The sequence below is a fragment of the Nilaparvata lugens genome, chromosome 13 (genome assembly GCF_014356525.2).
Source record: "Nilaparvata lugens isolate BPH chromosome 13, ASM1435652v1, whole genome shotgun sequence".
Lineage (NCBI taxonomy): Eukaryota > Metazoa > Arthropoda > Insecta > Hemiptera > Delphacidae > Nilaparvata > Nilaparvata lugens.
In genome coordinates, this window is record NC_052516.1 from 6805471 (window position 1) to 6824268 (window position 18798).

The 18798-nt window shown below is 34.6% G+C and overlaps 1 long non-coding RNA gene across 1 annotated transcript; it reads left to right on the plus strand.

Annotated features, from left to right (window-relative positions):
• Positions 1-872: 872 nt before the first annotated feature.
• Positions 873-8420, plus strand: LOC120353996. The gene is made up of 3 exons (XR_005572744.1): positions 873-1283; positions 6476-6606; positions 8399-8420. It is a non-coding gene; the product is annotated as an uncharacterized LOC120353996 (long non-coding RNA).
• The last annotated feature ends 10378 nt before the right edge of the window (positions 8421-18798 follow it).

Genomic DNA, 18798 nt, shown 5'->3' on the forward strand with positions numbered 1-18798 from the left:
TGTCTATTTGTGTTATATCAGAGAGAAAAAACAGCATAAGAAGATATCCCATGATATAGGTAGTTTATGCTCCAAATTTCAAGCCGATTTTTTGTGTACTCAACACGACTACTGTCAATAATTACTGTTTTGTTGGGAGTGTAAGAATGCAAGAGTGTAAGAACGGCACAGTATGAGAGACTAGTAGTGGCACATAGCTTCACCAAAAACAACTACTAGGACTATCGGCTTGATTCAACAGTGACATTTGCAACATAAACGCCCTATGGTATATTATGGCATATTTCCTTATGCTATCTTCTCTCTATGGTTATATTCATGCTGTTTGCACATTTTTATTTTTGCAAATAAATTTCTTGCAATGAGCACTGGACTACAAGCAAACGTTTCTAGTCTCTGTCATTGTGAAAATGAATTGGTGCAAAGTGATTGCATTATAATATTATCATTAATGAATATTATATTGTTATTGTAAAACTAGTGATATCTTTGAATAGTTATGTGGGAATAGATTGGTGCAAAGTGACTGAATATCATTGTCAAATAGACTAATATGGAATCTTTTCTTATTGCAGAAAACAACCCAGCAAAAAAGAGAAAAACTGCCATCCACGAGTGTAAGTTTCTTAGACATTTTCTATTTATTTATAGCATAAAATATTACAATATTAAAATGAAAAAACAGGCTGTATATAGCCCAGAGCTTCTTTTGTTCCTAAATTTTGTCCAAGGAAATAATGCAAATTTTGTTAAGTCGTTTAGTTTATGTAACCTACAGACTGTAAAATGTTATCTTGTCTGTATTCATACACTTATGGTGATACTGTTTCATATGATATATGATTGTCTGATGTATTTATTTTACTTTACATGTTATTGTCATGACAATTTTAATGTTAATTAACATGGAATGTCACTTTGGACTCTCTTTGTATATTGTTATATTATACATTTATATTTATTCGAACATTGATAGATACCATATCATTGTGAACTATGAATGATTGGGGAAGGAACAACAGGCTTGAAGCCCAAAACTGTTGCTCTCCCAAATTTGCAAACTTATTGTTTAATGTTATACATTTTTGGTTGTATACTTGACGTTCTCTGTTCAATAAATTTGATGGCAATAAAATCCTATCCATTTATTTATGATTGACTTGAATTTATTGTATTGTTTGTTGCAGACAAAGAAGGAGAGGTCGTGTGGGGTCGGCTGGGCGGCTACCCCTTTTGGTGCGCCAGAGTAGCCGCCGACGAGTCAGGCAACTTCAAGCGCCAACGTAAGTATTTCTTCTTCTTCTTCTTCTTCTTCTTCTTCTTCTCTTCTTCTTCTTCTTCTTCTTCTCTTCTTCTTCTTCTTCTCCTCCTCCTCCTCCTCCTCCTCCTCCTCCAAAATGCAATCTGGTATTTTATGCAAGCAAAGCGACCTGCTTTTCGCGGCGGTAATATAGCTCCGTTCGCGTTTCCGTGTGCGTGAGTGTTGATTACGAGTGCTGTTTGAAATGTATGGTAGCGAAATCGCACTATGTCCGACTTAGTGAAGCCACCAAGTTTTCCTGCATCAGAGCAAGAAGAAAAGGAAGCCACTAACGAGAGCATGGACACCAACAACTTGGCAAATACACCAGAAATCCAGTGTTCACCGGATCAATACATAAAAGCAAATAAACTCAAATCTTCAGCCGAGCAGGTACTTTTCATCGCCTGGAAGGAATCTGATGAGAAGAGGAAGGAGCTAGAGAGAAGCAACGCCGAACTCTTGCAAAAAATGCAGGATTTGGAAAAAAGATTTCTCAATATTGAGAAAAAGATCCATAGCCCACAGCCTACCAGCTCAGCAGCCGAGAACTACTCGACAAATGAAGAAGAATTGGCTAAAGAAACTGAATGGATCAGAACTCGTACTAAGCGGGCTACCAAGAAGAGGAAGCTTAGCACCCCATCGCCAGAAATCAAAAATGAGTCTGCAAAAAAGAAGCAACAAAATTTGAATAATAAAATCACTCCTGTGGAAAAACCAATCAGTGAGGAAGAGAAGAGGAAGAAGAAAGAAATGCCACCACCGCCAATCATTGTGGATGGTATAAAGAATCTGAATGTACTTCTTACGAGTTTGAAAAAAGTGTCACCAGCTGACAAATTTAGGATAAAACTGTTAAGTAAAGAAACATTTAAAGTAAAAAATGCAGTTGATTCAGAAACTTATCGGAATATCACCAGAGAATTGATTAAAGATGGGCTCAACTGGCACTCCTATGAAGATAAACAGTCGAGACCAATAAGAGTGATGATTAAAAAGCTTCATCACTCTTGTAGTACAGAAATGATTCTGGAAGATTTGAAAGTAAGAGGATTGAAAGTTCTAGAAGTTGTGAACAAGCTGAGGTGGAAGACAAGAGAACCATTAGATATGTTCATGGTATCATTCAGCGCGGAAGAAGATATAAAAACAGTATTTGAATTGAAAAATATACTTGGCTGTAGAGTGGAAGTTGAAGCATTGAAGAAGGCCAATCTGATACCGCAATGCAAACGTTGCCAAGCATACGGCCACACTCAAAAATATTGTAACAAGGAGCCTAGGTGTGTTGAGTGTGCAGGTAAACACCAAACAAAGGAATGTTTGAAACCCAACGATGCTCTACCAAAATGTATTCATTGCGGTGAAGCACATCCAGCCAGCTATCGAGGTTGCACTGTTGCAATCGAATTGCAAAAAATCAGGAATTCTACTAAAACAAAAACTATTGCAGATTCACGAAAGAAAATCATTCAAAATATCCCACCAAAAATCACGGAAAATACAGAAGCTCACAATCTAAACAATGGTAGTGCAGTTAAGAAATTGACTTTCGCCCAGATTGTCTCAAAAGAAAATAGATCGAAATTGGAAGAGCCAAAAAATGAAGTAGAAGAAGGCACCAATAATATTTTGCAGCTAATCTTGGCAAAACTGGATAGACAAGAGCAAATAATCACCTCACTACAATCTAAATTTCAGAAGTTAGAACAGAGTAGACTACTGAAATTCAAATGATTCATTCACTAAAAATAATGGAATGGAACGCGAATGGATTGTTACAACGGCAACAGGAGTTAGAAGCAGTTCTAGACATAGAAAAAATAGATATATGTCTTAATTCAAAGGCTTTAAGATCTATCATGCCTTACATCCCAGCAATGTCGCGAGGGGTGGGAGTGCCATCATTATCAGAGACAATCTACAACATCATGAAGAAGTGCAACATGAAAGTGATAGAATTCAATTGATAGGTGTAGCAGTTCAAGCAGTAAATTATCACTTCGTTGTTGCAGCTATTTACTGTCCTCCCAGATATTCCATCAGAAGAGAGGAGTATTCGACATTGCTTGATATGTTAGGAGAAAAATTCATTCTTGCTGGTGGTGATTTCAATGCAAAGCACGTGCATTGGGGATCGCGCTTAACAACTCACAAGGGAAGACAGCTCTTCGAAGCAATGAAAGAGATGAGGTGCGAAGCTCTTTCAACTGGTAACCAACCTACTGGCCCACCGATACGAGGAAAATCCCAGATCTCATAGATTTCTTCCTGACAAAAAATATATCAGTTAATCATTTGCATTTAGAGGATAGTTTCGACCTTAATTCCGACCACTCACCCATCATTATGACTCTGAGTGATTCAATTCTATGGAAGGAAAATACTTGTCCAGTGTTAGCAAATAGCTGCACTGATTGGGATGGCTTCCAACAGATGCTGGAGGAAAGAATAGAATTGAACTCACCATTAAGGAACGAAGAACATATTGATCGGGAGTTGGAGAAGTTTGTGACTGATATCCAACAGGCAGCATGGTGTAATACCCCACAAATCAGAAGAAGAACCACTGGAAATAATTACTCTGTGGAAATCAGAGAATTGATTGTTGAAAAACGAAGAGCTAGAAGGAGATGGCAGCAATCACGTTCCCCCCAAGACAAAAGCGTTTTGAACAATCCAACTCAAGAACTAAGGAGAGAGATTCAATGTATCAAGGATGAATCAATTGATAGTTACTCGAGAAACTTGACAGCAGAATGCAGTACGGACTACTCACTCTGGAAGGCAGCTAAAAAAATAAAACGAACCATTCAACAATCTCCTCCTCTCAGAAAGCAGGACAGACAATGGGCAAGGAGTAGTGATGAAAAGGCACAGACATTTGCGGATCATCTTGTAAACGTTTTCCAGCCAATCAACTCAGGTGAAGAGGAAACTTTAGAAGCGGATGAGAATATCTTACAGCTGAACCAAGAAATAATGCGTGTCACAGTAGAAGAAGTGAAAAGGGAAATAAGAAATCTGAATAACAAAAAACCGCTGGATTTTACATGATAACCGGCTCAGTCCTCAAACACCTACCAAAGAAAGCAATAGTAAAATTAACAAACATTTTGAATGCTTCTTTCAGACTAAAATTCGTACCAGGAATATGGAAAGTAGCAGAGGTTATAATGCTACTGGAGCCAGGTAAAGAGCCACATGAAGTATCATCATATAGGCCAATATCATTGTTACCGGTTCTATCCAAGTTGTTTAAAAGGATTTTACTTAGTAGGCTAAAACCAATAATTGAGAGACAGCACATAATTCCAAATCACCAATTTGGCTTCACAGTGAAACACTCAACAATAGATCAAGTGCATTGGATTATAAATGTAATAGAGAAGTGCTTAGAAGAGAAAAAAGTTTGTTCAGCAGCTTTCCTTGATATAGGGCAAGCTTTTGATAAAGTATGGCATGATAAGGTCTCATTTTCAAGCTCAAAAAAGTGCTACCAAAGCAATATACAGATATATTACAATCCTATCTGACTGACAGATACTTTAGGGTCAGGCATGAAAGTTCATATTCTGATTTGAAGGAAATTAAAGCAGGAGCTCCTCAAGGCAGTGTTCTGGGACCAGTTCTTTACCTACTCTATACCAGCGATATTCCCAGCCTTGATGAGAATACTACAGCAACATTTGCAGACGACACAGCCATATTATCAGTAGACAGTAATATTCATATTGAAACAGAGAAACTACAGAGATCCATCAACAAAATTCAAGATTGGACTAGAAAGTGGAGAATGAAATTGAATGAAACAAAGTCGATTCACATCAATTTTACCAATAAGAAAGACCTGCCCATACCAATAACTATCAACAACCAAGTTGTACCATATGCTAATGATGCCAAGTATCTAGGTATGACCTTGGACGCAGAGCTCCACTGGAAGGCCCATGTCAAGAAGAAGAGAGAAGAGCTTGGAATCAAATATAAGAAGCTGTATTGGCTGATCGGAAGAAACTCCATCCTTTCAATCCGAAACAAAGTACTTCTGTACAGACAGATATTAAAGCCAGTATGGACGTATGGTATACAACTTTGGGGGTGTACCAAAGACAACAACATCAATGTTATACAACGTTTTCAAAACAAAGTGCTAAGGAACATTGTGGATGCTCCTTGGTATGTCAGGAACAGCAATCTTCATAGAGACCTGCACGTCGACCTGGTGTCCACCAAGATCCAGAGGCATGCGGAGAGGCACGAGGGGTGACTGCACCAACATGACAACGTTGAGGCGATCCAGCTGCTAGACAATGGAGGGTTGGTGCGGAGGCTCAAAAGGAGGAAACCGTTTGAACTAGTGTAGTGCTTGTTCAAGTAGTGTCCAGTGAAAGAGCAGAGCAGTGATTGAGTGAATCTAGCTTCTATAGTGCAGTCAATAAGTGTACATATTAATTAAACAATAGCAGTAAGAGTTCCTAATGAGAAATTCACTGTTCAATTTTTCAAGTAGTAATTTAGGATAGAAAAAATTAGCTCAATTAGTCTTTAGACTAGATGGCTATAGTATTGACAAATAGAAAAAAAATCTGTGTAGGCCTATAGTTTAGAATTGGAAATAGGCCTACAGTGTGGTCCACGTTATAATTACAGTGTTTGATTAGCAATGGTATGTATTGCCATCCTCCTTTTACATCCAACAAAGCAGATAGCATGCTATCTCTCTTTTGCTTTGCTCTGTTGCCAGATTTTCTCTTAACAATGTAGAATTCATAATTAATTAACGAAATATTTCATCTTAATTTATTATGAAAAATCATTATGGAATTATAGAAACATAATTTCTTGCCTGATAAAATATAATTGATTATACTTTAGACTAGAATGAACAGTTAATACTACACCAATAAACCTGTATCAGCTACCGTCTATAGATTAAGGCATTGACAAGACAGAGGATCAGCAACGTTCTTCTCCTATCTTTCTCCACTGCCATTATAACGTGGACCTCACTATAGAACCATCTTTGGTTGATTATGAATTGATATGCAAAATGTCGAGTTAATCAGTGGAGTAGTTGAGACGTGATGATGTGTCAAACATAATTCTCCTATCCCATATGAGTAAAAGCCAGTTGTTTTCTTCATTGAATAATTATGTTTGTGTTGGCAGGAGGCCGAGTGCAGGAAGTGAGGGTCGAGTGGCTGGCGGATGGCCGCCACTCGTGGCTAGCCACTTCGGCCCTCAGGGCATTTGACCCCCACGGCAACCCCCACCAACAACTGCACAGTGACATTGAGAACGTGAGTAGAACCTCTTATTCATCACTACTCAACTCCAGTTATTTCCAGTCATTTTTTTGAAAATTGAAAAACCTTATTATTAAACAAAAATCCAAATTGAATGTTGTCAATGTGCATGAGGTTTTCGGTTCAAAATTCTTCTTCATTTTCATTCTTAACTAGCAATAGGTAACCTGTGCTCCGCATGGGTGCACCTTGAACAACTCAAAGCTTGACATGATGAAATCTCGGAGATTTGTCAATAGACCTATATAATCTATAAGCATCCTTGATTAATTAAGAATCTATATTATGCAAAATTTCAAGTTAATCGGTCCAGTAGTTCAGACGTGATGATGCGTCAAACATAATATTACCCTATCCCATACATGTATTAGCCAGTATTTCCTTTATTATAGTAGGGCTATAGATTCAAGTTTTTTGAATAATTGTTTTTAACTATGTGGAATTTTTTATGGTATAATTATATTTTTTATTGAAGAGTTGTTTGCTTTTTGAAGTGTAAATTGTTATTTTAATGAGTGATAGTAGCTCAACTTGGATTTTGATTTGGACTGTAGTATAAATTTGAGTTGGGACAATTTTGGGCATAAGCCTGTTGTGCCTCCTCATAAAAGTGTAATAATTGTGCATCACTATTAATAAATATTTATTTGCAGTAGGAGAAGTCTTTGGGGTCATTTACAGCATTTAATTTTTGATTTTCGTTTAATACCGTAATAATTATCCATCAATAATCAGCATGTGAATAAATGCAATTTCTCATTACTTTTCACCTGTAGACCTACCCAAAATTGATGCTTCGAAGAATTTAATTTTTTATTCAATCAACATTATCATGAAGAATTTATTCTCAAAATTTCATTATTTTGTCTCTCACCGAATTTCAAAAGATCTGTCCCAAACATTTCAAGTTTAGGCGCTCCTATCTCAAAAAGTAATAATCGGAAAAAAATTGCTTCCTGAGAAAATGGTTTTATTTTGATAACTTGATAGTACCGTACCTGTACAAATCGAAAATCTGTGAAAAATATCAACAGATGCTGGCACAGCCTTAACCATAGAATAATAGCTCAAGTTTCCTGTGTGTTAGGAAGGCCACTCACGGTATATGTAGGCCTACGCATGCGCATGCGCTTCATCATCGGCGAGAATCTTATCACATAAATAAACAACCAATAACAATAAAGAGTCACTGGAAAATCACAAATTGTAATGGTAGAAAAATAATCTAACCTGAAATTAGAGCAGGGAAGGAAAAATGAACAACAAATATTATACAGATACAAAAGCCCAACCTCATAAAGTTTTGCTGGAAGCATTTTACTGTGATGACGACTGTGTAGCATAGGCCCACATATCTATAATGCATATTCAACCAGTCTTAACATAGATGAGTGAGGAATGACATTTGGCCTCTGTGCAAACAACACATAAAATGTACGGTACCGTATTGTGATAGAGAGAAAGACAGGATAAGATAGGTAATGAGTTCCAAATTTCGAGCTGATCTTTCGTTAACTCAAGCTAACCGTCGACTACTGTGTAGAATTACTATTTGTAGGGGAGAACGTCTAAGAACGGCACATTATAAGAGACTACCAGCATCATAGCTATATTATAGCTACACCAAAAACAACTACTAGGACTAGTTAACAGTGAAATTTAGTACCGTACATAAACGGCTTATGCATTGGGATAATATATTTCCTCTATGATTGTAATGTGTTGTCGTGCTATATCTTTTCTCTATGATTTGTATTGTATATGTGTTGTATTGTTCAATTTACAGAACCCGGGCCACAATAAAAAAAGAAACATAGAAGCCACAAAAGTGCCTAAAAGGCTAATGGAAAAGTGGCAGGCATCTGTTGATGCTGCCATGAGGCTTATGTAAGTACTCTCTAATTTTTTCTTTCCTTGCCCTATTACCATAGGTAAGGAAAGTATTGCTTTCCGAAAAAATTAAGGTACCCCAATTTCTAAATTTCTATACGTTTCAAGGTTCCCTGAGTCCAAAAACTTGTTTTTGGGTATTTGTGTGTGTGTGTGTGTGTGTGTGTGTGTGTGTGTGTGTGTGTGTGTGTGTGTGTTGTGTGTGTGTGTGTGTGTATATGAGTGTATGTGCGTCTGTGTACACGATATCTCATCTCCCAATTAACGGAATGACTTGAAATTTGGAACTTAAGGTCCTTTCACTATAAGGATCCGACACGAACAATTTCGATCAAATGCAATTCAAGATGGCGACTAAAATGGCGAGAATGATGTCAAAAACAGGGTTTTTCGTGATTTTCTCGGAAACGGCTCCAACGATTTTGATCAAATTCATACCTAAAATAGTCATCGATAAGCTCTATCAACTGCCACAAGTCCCATATCTGTAAAAAATTTCAGGAGCTTCGCCCCATCAATGCAGATAGATTCCCAATTATCAGGCTTCAGATACAATTGAAACGAAAAAAATCAAGTGGAGTAGATTGAGCATGAAAATCTCTACAATTAATGTTCAGTAACATTTTCACCTAAAATTGAAAATAAGCTTTAAATTCGAGAAAATGTGATTATTCAATTGCAAATTATTGTTGATTCTATTAAATCATTCACTATGAAGAGATATCAGACCTCATGTGTGTCTCCAGCGTTCTTGCCCTGTCACCAGCTGGCTCAAATCTTTGAATAGTGGACTTAAGATGCGCGGGAACACTAGCGTCAGGTGATCAATTTTCATAACGGCAAGGAAAGTTGTGTGAGTGCGCCACACCAGATTTTTAAATGTTTATCAGCTTGAGTAGAAAAAATTATTTGAAATAATTTGGATCATAAACGGCCTATACCATATGGGATTTGTCTACGTATGCTATCTTTTCTCTTTGTATTCACTTACCCATATGATGTGAACTATAAAGTTCTATTCAAATAAAATCAAATTGATTTTCATTTTCACACAATAGACATGATATAGTACCATAATAACTAATATGAATTATTTAATGACAATGAAAACTACATGCAAAATCACATTATTGATTCCTATGTTAATATATCACAAGCTGCTAATACCAAAATCAGTACAATAGTTGATGAGCGAGTTCTCCTGCCCGATGGGCTCACTATAGTGCGGTCCACGTAATAATGGCAGAGAAGAAAGATATAACAGCGTTGCTGATTCTCTGCCTTGCCACTGCCTTCTATAGCAGACAGCTGATACCGGTATAACTGATGTAATATAACTGTTAATTCTTGTTTAAAACAATCAATATTATATTTCATTCATCTAGAATAAATATTTGTCAAAGAATTTTAATTAATGAGATTAAATATTTTGCTGATTAATCGTTGTTAAAAAACGATCTGGTAACGTAGTGAGCTGGAAAAGGATATCATCAGTATCTGCTTTGTCAAATGATAGACAAGGATAGCAATACCAATGTTGCCATTATAACTTGGACCTTAGAGATATGTATTATTCAATAAACTTCCTCTTAAATGAGAAATTTGCATGTAAAACGCTTCAAGTCAGTAATGAACTGGCTTTGAAAAACCCCATTTTATAATATTGAAGAGTGTAGAGTGATACTAGTACCCTAGAATTTCAACTTGAAATTATTATCATTTTTCATGTTTTGTATGATATTATGTTTGACTATGTGTTACATTAATATTGAAGAAGCCTATTGCTTCTCTGTTTGTTCAATGGCGAATAAAGATTCTTATTCTTATTCTTGACACTGTAATAATATATTTGACCAACTCTTTTGCCACTGCAATAACACCTCTATATCATTATTCTTCATCAATTCATTAAATTATTTATCTATTCATTTATATATTCATTTATTCGCAGGATGCATCAAGAGGCACTTCCCGACGATGGCAACTGGTAAATAAATAATGGCTTGATTTTTTAATTTTTCTTTTTTTAAATGTGTTAGGTTATATTCATTTAGTTAATTTGAATGTTTTTTTAAAAAACCAGCCCATCCATCAACTAACAACTATTTATAATTCTTTTATCATATCTTTCTATTTTCCTTCATTTATTTTATTCATACTTTATCTATTTATTCCATCGACAATCACAAATTATTATTGCAATATAATTTATCCATTCTCATCAAAAATCAAAAATGAAAAAACAAAATGATTTATGTTCAGTTCATCCTTTTGTATTGAAACGTCTTCAAATTTGCCCTTTTTGATTTTTTATTGACTAAAATAAACGCAGGTTGAGACATGGAGAGAAGAATAAAAATTTGTAATATTACAATTTATTTTTAAATTCTGTTTATACAGATATGGCTTCCAATATTAAGAGCTTGCTAGAAAAAATGAATTCTGCAATTAAATCACCATTAGCTATTGAGTACCACCTGATTGAATTGATGACCGACCATTTGAGCTTGAAACAACTCTGACCCATTTTTAGTTATTCATTAACTTTTTTATTCGGTTTTATTAATTTGTTTACATAAAGATTTATGTGGAGGAAATCAGGTAGAAACCAGGAGCTTGCCTCATTAACACAAGTTATACACTACAAATTGTATAAAGATATAGCAATGTAATATGAAAAACTTTCTATAAAAATCAATACAAAAGTTGGTGGAGGCATGGAGAGTAGAGTAAAAATGTGTAATAATACAATTTATTTTTAAATTATGTTTATATGAATATGGCTTCCAATATTGAGAGCTTGCTAGAAAAAAGGCATTTTGCAATTAAATCCTATTGGCTATTCAACCTGATGAATTTTCAATCGATGACCGACCATTTTAGCTTGAAACAACTCTGACCCATTTTATTTATTTATTAACTTTTTTATTCTGTTTTTTCTATTTACACACAGAAATAATGGAAAATTTTTAAAATATATAGAAAATAGATAAAAAAAAGATATAACAATTAAAAAAAAAGAAAATATACAAAAATAAAAAAAGGGTAAAAATAGAAAATTTACAACAAAATGAGTTGAGATGCATTAATAATAATGATAATAATAATAATAAAAAAAATGCCTTTATTAATGACAAACAATTACTAAATAATTACAAGAAAAACAGATTAAAAAAATAATAATCAGATACGTTTTCAAGTCTTTCATTGTTTTTCAAATTTCACCTAGATGTCGCTGGCAAAGAAAAGGGTAAATATAGAAAATTTACAACAAAATGAGATGAGATGCATTAATAATAATGATAATAATAATAAAAAAATGCCTTTATTAATGACAAACAATTACTAAATAATTACAAGAAAAGCAGATTAAAAAAATAATAATCAGATACGTTTTCAAGTCTTTCATTGTTTTTCAAATTTCACCTAGATGTCACTGGCTGATGCCCCGGGTCATTTCAGTGACATTTGGGGTGGGTTTGCAGCATAATTAATGAAATAAAAATAAAAGTTATTCTCTAGTAGTTGAATTCACTCATTGGTGGTTATAGATAGTATGTTGCCTGCCTACAGTATGCACTTGGAATTTATTATTCTACTCACTGGGCTTGATTTAGACACTGGGACGCTTCATTACCACACTGGGAACAAGTATGCCGAATTTCCTTTGTAAAGAATAAATTATACTTGAGCAGATTTCCACTCTGTAGATCATCCCTTCACTTGCTCTGCCATCGATGTGCTTAATATTTTAGGGAGCTCCTCTGTTAACAGACAGACTGCTCCGAAAAACATAGCAACTTTCAGCAATCTCTGATACAGAGCAATCCTTTGAATAATGCCCTTGGACAGGCCTAGGTACCTAGTTAGTTGGTACACCTGAAGGTTCAAAGGTCGCAACCTCTCATTACTAACACAGTAGGGGATGATAACACTGTATTTACACACCAATACTAAGAGAGCGATAAAACAATCTACGGCCTGATGCTCCATTAAATTGCACTTGGAAATCAACAACTTGGCTACATGACTACTATTGTTTTCTCTATGGTAAGCTTTACTCACGTAAGATCGTCCTGAATAAAAAACATTACACAAACTATTCACTCACACATCCAATAAGATGAAACAAAACCAAGACTTCAAACAGAATGATATTGTAAATAACTGAAAAACAACAGCAAGTCAGGCCTGCCAACCTCGAGATGCATTAATATAACATACTAAGAACTCCTAAATATAACTATACCTGATAATATAAAAAATATGAAAATATAAAAAATAAAAAAGTAATAAAAATAGAAAAAAAATAAAAAAATTAATAAATGGCACCTCAAGATGCATTAATATAACATACTAAGAACTCCTAATATAACTATACCTGATAATATAAAAAATATGAAAATATAAAAAATAAAAAAGTAATAAAAATAGAAAAAAAATAAAAAAACTAATAAATGGCACCTCGAGATGCATTAATATAACATACTAAGAACTCCTAAATATAACTATACCTGATAAATATAAAAAATATGAAAATATAAAAAATAAAAAAAGTAATAAAAATAGAAAAAAAATAAAAAAAATAATAAATGGCACATGGCACATTATGGGGGTGTGTTGAAGTTGTGGAGACCTAGACAGAGTTGGAACTGGTGGCAGTGGGACGCCTTTCCTTGCTATAAGGGTGCGCGTGTCTGGAAGGGGGGACCATATACATGGGCCGGGGGGTGTTGGGGTCACACAGGACCCCCCACACAGAGCGGTAGGGGTGGTGGTGTGCCTCTGACGTCACATGTGGACTGTGTGACACTTGTTTCAGCTGTGACTCTGTGTGTGACACAGTCATTCTAGTCACAGGGGTGTGACTGCCTGGGGTGTCACAGTGACTCAGTCGTTGTTCCTCCTCCCCCCCTGGGCCTGAGAGACATTGTGCACAGGTCTACTCGCCTGCTTGGCACACTCACTCACTCTCTCTCGCTTTCTCTTGCATGCACGTGTCTTTCTCTCGCTCTCTATCTCTTTCTTTGACTTACTCTTTGTCGCAGAGTTGTGATTGCTGCAATTTTGTCTGTGTGTCGCACCCTGTATGTTCTGCAGTCACCTGTAGGTATACACGTACAAATGTGCGCTCGTTTTGTTTGGTTCAGTTTTATTCATTTTTAGTCATATTTATTACATCTTCTTCATCACTTCCTCCACCTCTTCCTATTCCTTCTCCTCTCTCTCTCTCTCTCTCTCTCTCTCTCATCTTCACCCACATTTTTCTTAATTATCTCTATCATGTTTTCATTCACCTTCATCTTCACCCTCTTTCTACTTTTTCATCTTTCCATTATTATTATATTTTTATTTCTATTTGTTCATTTTTATTTAGTTAGTTTCATTTTTTCTTCATCATCATCATCATCATCATCATCATCATTCTTTCTCTCTCCTCCATGCTTAAAATAATAAAAATCCATATTCATTTTATTTTTCTTCAAATAATTCATTATTTTTTTCTGATCTTAATATTTTTTCTATGTGAAATAATAAAAAAAAACTCGTAATAATACATACTTGTAATAATAGAAATCCCTGTTCACCTTATTTTCCTCCAAATTCATTATTATTTTCTCTGTAAAATAAGAAGAAACATTACTCCATAATTATTGAAATAATAAGAATCCAAATTTACCTTATTGTTATTAAAATTCATATTTTTTCTCATCCTCATAAATTTTGTTTCTTTAAAATGATAAGAAACATATCTCTTTACCTGAAATGATACAAATCCATATTTACCTTCCAATTTCCCTGCTTTTTTCATCTAATTGATAATTTATTTTTCTATATTGTACAATATTTTATATTGAATAAATAAATTATTATAAAACATGATGAACGAGAGAAGACCTTTACTCCAATATTGTAATTCCATTTTCTCTCATGTTTTTCCCAACAAAATATAATTATTTAGCATCTGTTGTTGGTAAATAATATGGTAGCCTAATCTTAGTACATCACAAATAGATAGATTCAAAGCGACTTGTCAAATGTAAATTTGTTTATCTGTGTTCTCATTAATTCAAGTGAATTTCAATGATGTTTCACAACTTTTCTCAATCACAAAGATGTGTAGTTCTCTCTTGCTCTGGTGTTTGTCTTCTTCTTCTTGTTGTTCTGTTGGTATTGCATGTCGGGTGCTATCAATGGCATGATTGGTGCATGTCGGGTGCTATCAATGGCATGATTGGTGCATGTCGGGTGCTATAAATGGCATGAGTGGTGCATGTCGGGCGCTATCAATGGCATGAGTGGTGCATGTCAGGTGCTATCAACACTACACAACTAGGGTGTTCACACAGTGAGGCATGAAAAAGCAACTGAAATTGATGTAAATTTGTTTCAAAATGGAGCGACAGTTGAATCTTTCACTTGCTGTGAAAAAGTGTTTGACAATGGTAGCAGCATTTGGTACACTTTTTCGCAGTAAGTGTCTGGTCCATTCTGTCATAATTTTCAATTTAATGAAAGTATAATCATATTTCAACACTTATCCACTCTTCATTGCAAATATCTATTATTCATTGTTTTTAATACTGTAATTGCTTTTCCATGTTTCACTGTTTGCGAGCGAGTGATTGAGAAAACTTGTTTCTTCATCCAAAACAGTGTTCAAATGCACTTTTGTATAAATAATATGTGCTTCCTAAAAGCGCACAGCTCTAACCTTCATTATAATTATAGATTTAATAAAAATATTACGCTGCAGGCAGTACCTGATTTAAGAAAATATTTTTGTATGTTGTAGACCAGACTCGGACACCTTTATGTTTTTTGTTAATCTTAATTGTTTTTTTTTGCTTTTTGTAAACTAATCACACTTACTGGAAAAGGTGATCAGTTAATTTCCAAGTAATGCAAACTTTTTTGGTAAATGATTTTTTAAAATCATTTTAAATCTCTTGAATGTTCAAACCAAGGTTTATTCTTTTGGTTCATTCACGTTCATATTTTCTTTCAGATAATGTTTCGTTGATCATGATAAATGAAATCAAAGCCCCAGGTAAATTTAAAATGTGAAAATTGAAATAAATTGAAGGCCCTCATTAGTTAATAATAAATAACCCAATCTCCCCCTAAACTCTTCAGGTAAATTAGACCAATTAGGCTATTGTTTTACATTTGTCCCATTTTAGTCCTGCTTTGTTTCCTATTTCAATTAATATTTTTCCTCAATTCTATTCATATTTTTCATCATTTCTATTCATATTTTTCATCATTTCTATTCATATTTTCCATAATTTCTATTCATATTTTCCACCAATTCTGTTCATATTTTCCGTCAATTTTATTCATTTTTGCTCGATTTTTTATTTTGCTTCATATTTTTTTATTTTTGAATGTTCTATTTTGAATAATTATTTTTGTTGAGTTAGTTATGGTTATGTTTAGTGCACACACATTTGGGTGGATAGGTGCTTGTGGCTGGTCAACGTGCAGAGTTTGGGTGCCTGTCGATGCCTGACCAGTTGTCGCAATTGCAGCACTGTGCTTGGAGTCAGCCCTAGGGGAGATAGAGGAAGAGGGGGGAGCGTGTGTGTGAGAGAGAGGGAAGGGAGTGAGCGAGGTGTCGGGGGGTTAGACTGGGATCTGTCCTGTATACCCTGGCAGGTATATGGGAGGTCCTGGTTGAGTCGGTCTGTGTGCAAGGGTCTCTCTCGTCCCGGTTGTGGGGGTGGGGGGCGGCGGCTGAGTTGCTGTATACCCTGGGGGCATGCCCCTGTTGGCTGGAAAGACCGGGTCACACCGGTTCCACAACTGAGACCAGTGTTAACAGGCCACCTGTGACATCAGTTGTGCAACATTTCCCCTCCATCAGTGTGGGGGGTCCTCTGTGAACCCCTGTGGGAGACCCCCCCAGAAGGGGTCCATGTCTGGTGGTTGCCCCCCCACCCAGACAAAAAATGTGCACCCGTGATGTTGAGCAAGGTTAGGTTTTGTTGCCCTGTCAGCGGTTCTAAGCAGAGGTCTCTGGAACTGCCCCCCCCCTATTAACCCCTTTTTTTCTGAAATGAAATTCATATTCAACTATTCTATCTTGTGATTGTCATGATGAATGTTACATTGTAATTGGAATGTCTAGATCTCTGGAAGAATAAATATTCAGTAATATTTTCAATAACGTAATTTCAGTGAACAATTTCATCCTGTAATTGACATAATGGAGAGTTACATTGCACTTGAAAAGTCAAGAGTCTAGATGAATGTATATTGCAGACTATTTCCAATGGTTACTTAACTTGACAACCATTACAGAAACGTTGTATTCATTAGAGAACTAGAAAATGGGTGAGCATACTAAGACTCATTCTCCCTATTTTTGTTCAAATGAGCCATCACTTTGGCGACTAGTTGCCCTTTCGTGTCCTTGAAAATAGAAAATAGAATGTACAAAATAGAAAAAAAAGAAATAGGAAAATGAAAAAAAAATTAGAAAAATCTTCTAGTATCAAAAATGTTCCGTTCTGGTCTCCACAGAAGTTGAAATTATGCTTCGTTATACTAAAGTTTTGATGAACATCTGCTGTCCTCTCATTTGTAGAGTGAAGTGGCAAATCATAAATAAGTCACATTGCACTGAAGCCATCTCAAAGTTCATAAAGTCCACAAAGTTCCGCCAAATCGTCGCCAAAATTGATGCTAAAAAAGTATAATAAAAAAAATTGAAAATGGAAAAAATAAATAGGAAGATGAAAAAAAAATAGAAAAATCTTCCAGTATCAAAAAAATTCAGTTCTGGTCTCCACAGAAGTTGAAATTATGCTTCATTATACTAAAGCTTTGACGAACGTCTGCTGTCAACTCATTTGTAGAGTGAAGTGGCAAATCATAAATAAGTCACCTTGCCCTGAAGCAGCAGTCATCTCAGAGTTCGTGAATTCTGCAAAGCCCCGCCAAATTGTCACTAAAATTGATAATAAAAAGGTATAATAATAAAAAAATAGGAAATGGGGAAAAAATAAATACAAAAATTAATGCATCTCATCTCATTGTGTTGTGAATTTTCTATTTTACCCCCTTTTTCACCTTTTGTCTATTTTCTATATTTTCAATTTTCAAAACTTCTATTTTTTGTCTATTTTCTCTATATTTTTTCAATTATCCATATTTTTATATTTTCCATTTTTTTCAATATCACATACTAAGATATAGCTGACAAATAAATATGATAAATTATACCTGACAAATAAAATTATTGAGAAAAGGGGATAGTGTTGTGAATCAATTATTCTGATGTAAAGGATCTTGTAAAGTCAAAAATTAAAAAGAAATGGAGAGTAAAAAAGTATAATATTAAAAAAAGTAGAAAATAGGAAAAAAAGATAAATATTGAATAAATTGAATCCTTGAGGTGAAGTCCACGTACTCCCGCCAAGTCCCAAGTCGATAAGATGTGCTTAGAGAACTACTAATTATAGGAGTAATATTGGAAAATAGTAATGGATGAGATAAATTTCAAATCTAATTCATGGAAAATTTTAAGGGAAGAATAAACCCCTTCACAAATTGTAAAAAACTCTACTTTATGAACCAATTTCAAAATAAAAATATACTAAACTTTCCATTTTACAATCATAAAATTCTACAGCTTCTTTAAACAAAATCTCAAAATCAAACAAATAACTCCAAAAAGGGAAATACTAAGTTTCAATTAAGAAAAAGCGACCACAAAAAATGTAATAAGATAACTTCAAAACGAAGTAAATAATTAAGCTCGAATCAAACAAGAAATGCCAAGGTTATCGACCATAATATTTCACAAAAATTCAATTTTAATAAAATGACTTGAAATGAACATTCAATAAAGAATAAGTTCAATAATACGTCAATTAATAATAACAAATTTCCAAGTTTCTTTACATGCAAGAAAATTCCACCATCATAAAATGTTAACAATAATTCAAATATAGCATAATTGAATGATAAGGTAATTTCTTGAATCTTTTATCCATGATATAACAGCATTATATATATTATAAAAAAACCAAGTAGTGGGGACAAAGATTTTTTTCCAGATTATATGAAAAAATAATATTAAATTCATGATGTTTTTTTCAGAAAGTTTGAAAATTTCCCCAACAGCAGGATTCTGAATAATATTAAATGAATGATAAATTGCCTTATGTAATGACCACATGTTAATAGTGAAAAGTGCACTTATCGACGGCATTATCCGGGTAGGTGCATTATAGCTATTAGCATGTGGTCATTTCTATGACATTAATTTTTCACCCTTATTAAATCTCG